This window comes from Macadamia integrifolia, chromosome 9, assembly GCF_013358625.1.
Source record: "Macadamia integrifolia cultivar HAES 741 chromosome 9, SCU_Mint_v3, whole genome shotgun sequence".
NCBI lineage: Eukaryota > Viridiplantae > Streptophyta > Magnoliopsida > Proteales > Proteaceae > Macadamia > Macadamia integrifolia.
In genome coordinates, this window is record NC_056565.1 from 35190629 (window position 1) to 35195744 (window position 5116).

Consider the following 5116-nt stretch of genomic DNA (forward strand, 5'->3'; position numbering starts at 1 on the left):
TTCTTTTATTTTTTTATTTTTGTATTTTATTCTATAAAAAGATTTTTTTTTCTATTTTTTTAGCGTTCTTCTATTTTTTTATTTTTGTATTTTATTCTATAAAAATATTTTTTTTCTATTTTTTTATTTTTGCATTTTATTCTAAAAAAAAAAATTTTTTTTTGATAGAAGAAAATTATATATTTTATGGGAGAGAGGTATGCTAGTATAGTACCTAAGAATTAGGAATGCTAGCGGGATATTAGCTGTAAGATATAATCAACTTGAATTAAACCATTGGATGGAGAGAGGATGTATAACCTTTCAATCCACTGTTGCTACACACCTCTCTCTCTCTCTCTCTCTCTCTCTCACTCACAGATGGAAAGATCATTCTTTTTACCAGATTCAGCCGGAGAAAATGAAATCCGGTGGGATCTCCAGACAAAGAGAACAGGCGAACTCCAGTTAGATCTTACACTTTTTTCTCTCTGCATTTCGATCTTTTAAACCCCATGTTCGCTATCTTCCTGAAATATCGTCAATTTTTTGTTTGGATGTTATTGCTTCATCTGATCGAAGTTTTAGCATTAGCAGAGAGAGAGAGAGAGAGAGAGAGAGAGAGAGAGAGAGAGAGAGAGAGAGAGAGAGAGAAGGGTGATTTAGTGAAAGAGATTAAAAAGGAGGTGAAGAGAGATGGTGGGCTCGGGAGCATCAGATAGGAGCAAAGTGGTTGGGATGAGGGCCCTTCATGATACCCACAGGAGTGGCTGTTTTAATTCAGACTAGACTTACTCCGTCTTCTGAACCATTCCCTTTCTCCGGCTTCTGGACCATTCCCTTTCTTCTATCGATTTGCAGAGAGTGGCGTGAACAACGACGACAAGAGTGTTTTTTTTTTTTTTTAATTCTTTTTTCTATCAATTTGCAGGAACATTTCCGACGATAAACTTGTTGATAGCCCGAGCCTCAACCGGTGTTGCAGGACGTTTAAACATGCTGGCAACGGTGATGCCTCAAGCAGACTGGCCAGAGAAGGGGTCGTGGTTGGGGGAGTAGTACCGTAGAGTGGTGGTATTGGGTAGGTTTTGTAAGACCTCGCCACATGAACGAATGAGATTTACTATGTTTCATCTAACGGTTAAAATCCCGCTAGCATACCTTATTCCTAGGTATTACGCTGGCATACTTGTCCTTTTTCCGTATTTTATTTATATATTTTATTTTTCACTTACATAGATGATGTAGCTATTCAAGCAATTGGATTGGAATATGGATAGAAAAAACGTGTGGTCTATGAGGGATGAATTTGAACTTCAAATGTTTAGCACTCAATTAGGGATGGAAAAATCATGTGAAAAAAAAAAAAATCCACAATGTAAGAGTAAGTGGTTCCAATGATTTAGCTATATATTTTGTTTGACATCTGCATAGATTATGTAGCCATTCAAAATATTGTAATAGAATAAGAAAAAAAAAATCCAAAATATGAAAGTAATTGGTTCCTACTTAGATGATGTAGCTATAAGAAAAAAAAATGTTCCTTATCCAAAAATTAAAAAAAAAAAATATATATATATATATATATCTAAAATGTGAAAGTAAATGGTTCCTAAATAGATGACATATGTATCTATTTGTTTGCCACCGGCATGGATGCTGTAATTATTCAAATATTTTGGATTGGAATATGGATAGATAAATCATGTGATTCATGAGGAAATTAATTTGAACTTGTGTTTTTACCATTCAATTAAGGATTATAATGGTTCATAGAAGGAAAATAGTAGCAAAAAAGTTTTAAAAAAAAAAAAAAAAATCCAAAATGTTTCATATAAATCTGAAATGGTATTTTTTGATGTTAATTGAGCCTCTCATGATGTGAATGCAAAACGGTAACAAAATATTTTCAAAACAAAAAATTCCAAAATGTGAAAGTAATTGGTTCCTAATTGCTTGCAGCAAGAATCGATTTACACACATCCCCTATTTCGTTTGCCACTTGCATAGATGATGTAGCTATTCAAACAATTGAAATGGAATGTGGTTCAAGAGGAAATGAATTTGTACTTTGAGTGTTTACCACTTAATTAAGGATTGTAATTTTTCAATTGAAGGAAAATCGAATTTATAGGAACAGGGGTAAAAAATTTCACCCTAAGCTGCCAAAATAACTACTATATAGCTGATATAATGGGCTCAAATTTGGTGGATTGATAGACCACAAATTACCTATCCACATATCAAATTTCAGTCAAATATCAAAAAAAAAAAAAAAAATTGTAATCATTACCCCACGTGATTATCTCATTAATTCTAAATTGTTAGATATTTGGTGATTAAACTTCATTTTATTTTCCATTCAAATCCCTTTGGTTTGAAAAGATGATGTAGCTCTATCTTTTGTACAAAAAAATCCATAATGTGAAAAGTGGTTCCTAAATAGATGATGTAGCTATATATATTTTCTTTGCCACTAATATAGTTATTCAAACAATTGGACTGGAGTCATGTGAGGAAAAAAAATCCAAAACGTGAAAGTAGGTGGTTCCAAAATAGATGATATATATATATATATATATATATATATACAAAATGTGAAAGTATGTGGTTCCTAAATAGATGGCGTGGCTATCTATTTTGTTTGCTACCTACATAGATGATGTAGCTATTCAAACAATTGGATTGGAATATGGATGAAAAAATCATTTGATTCATGAGGAAATGAAATTTAAATTTGTGTTTTTATTACTCAAGTAGGGATTATAATGGTTCATACAAGGAAAAGAGTAGTTAAATATCTAAAAAAAAAGGTCTAAAATGTTCCTTATAAAAAAAAAATCTGAAATGGTACTTTTGAGTGTTGATAGTGAAAAAACCTAGAGGGTGGTAAATAGGTTATACTAGTAGATTTTTCAATCTTTTAATTTAGTGTTCCCAAATGTGATTGTAAATTAAAAATGCGAAATAATAAAATTAAGCACAATCATACAATACTAAGGTTTATAGTGATTCGACTTAATCTGAATCTAGAGCACTCCCTACAAGTTTCACTTGTAAGGTGTTCCACTAGCTCTTCTCTTTCAGTACAATAGATATAAAGAAGAATTTTTATAAAATATTTTAAGGATGAGAAGATCTGTACAATTTCTTTCAGAAGTAGAAATGACTTTTGCAATCTCTTTCCGGGTAGAAAGGAACTTTTCAACTCTTTGGAGGATAAGAGGATCATACACAGCACTTAATTATAGTCTAGAATAATGTTTACTTCCAGCCGTCCAACACTAGAGTTACCTAACTCTTGAACTAATATAAAGTAAATAATGGAATAAGACAAGAGTTACCTCTTTGTGTAGTGCAATGATGAAATACAAGAATGAGAGTGATGCACATTTCTATAGTCTTCACTAGGCTTGATAAATCAATAGAAAAGTAAAGGACTTTGAATAGATTCTTAAGCTTCACTTATAATGATGGAGTTAACTTTGAAATAAAAGACTTTGAATAGATTCTTAAGCTTCACTTGTAATGATGGAGTTAACTTTGGCTTATGGTGGTAGCTTCGACTTGTGGAGCCAGCACCCAGGGAAGGAGGTCGTGGGATTGAACCCTATTGTACACATTGTGTGAGTGTGTGTGTGTGTTTTCTTATTTATTCTGTATCCACCCGTGGGTTGCCCAGATGGTTAGGGTGAACTGAGGATTGTGTGGATTAGGCGCACGGTCTCAGGTTCGATTCTCCATCTGCGCATCTGCTATTTAAGTGGAGATCATAGTGGTGGGTTGCTATGCTAGTCTCCCCAATGATTAGTCGAGGTGCGCGTAAGCTGGCCCAGACACCTTGGTTAACAAAAAAAAAAGGATTGAGTTAACCAATAGCTTAAGAGATGTATATTGTATCTGCACTTCAAATGCTCTTTAAAAGCCTCTCTAATGCTTGATATTAATTGTTAATTATTTAAGAGCATTAGTGGTTTTTGTAGGTGAGATTAGGGGACAAAATTAGATAGAAAATCTCACTCAAACGATCACTTTTTGACTTACCGATCAACCGTCATCGGTAACCAGTCGACCTCCAAAAAGAGCAGTTAACAAAAACTAGCAGTTGGAGCTTCGGCAAGCCAGTAGGTTTCATACCGATCAACCAAACATATCAATCGAAAGGGTACCAGTTGATCGGGGCTTCAGTTAGTCAACCGCCATTAGGTTTGGTCACTTCCAACTTTTGACATGCATTTCACAAACTAACCTTTCATTGGTATTTGGATCATAACATTTTCGTCAAACTTTGAATTGGCCTGATTCCAAATTTTTTGAATTTGTAACTTGAATCTCTATAACTTTGGTGAAGAGACCATCTTCTAGTACCTGCTTTACAGTTGCCCAAAATGCCCTTGAAAAGGGCCATTTCTGTTTTCTCAGAAATTTCCTAAGACATGTTCCTAAGCTTTGTTAGGTCTTAACTCTTGGACATAAGTACTTCCTAAGGTCATCACACCGGTCATCACACCGGGAGATGTTGCTACAATAATTCAGCAGTCCCAACAAGCTTTTCAGCAACAAATGCTTCAGCAACAACAAGCATTTATGACTGTCATCCAGCAACAGTTGGATTTTCTCAACCGGGTCAACCTCCCCGAGTACTCACTCCGCAGGACCCACCTGTAGGGTCGGGAACGGGACCACAAGTGGTGGGTACACCTCCAATCCCACCATTCGGTATTCCTCAGCATGGGATGCCTCCTCCATACTCCTACTATCCTATTTATGCTCCTAACTTCCCGGCGACGAGTAATACGTCAAGGGTAGTGGAGTCATTCAAGAGGAACTTACCACCGGTATTCTCTAAGGTGGGGAGTGATCCTCTGGAACCGGATCAATGGATCCAAGAATTAGAGAAGATATTTGAGGTGCTTGAGTGCACGGATGCCCAGAAACTTATTTGTGCTGGGTTGCAACTCAAAAAAGAGGCAAATTCTTGGTGGCAAGCCTCCAAACCTATATTGATGGCTGCTCATCCAGAACCTACTTGGGAGCAGTTCAAGGAGTTGTTCTTGGATAACCATTATCCGCGCAGTTTTAGAGACCGAAAGGAGACTGAGTTCATGGCCTTAACTCAAGGAGGTAAGACTGTCCT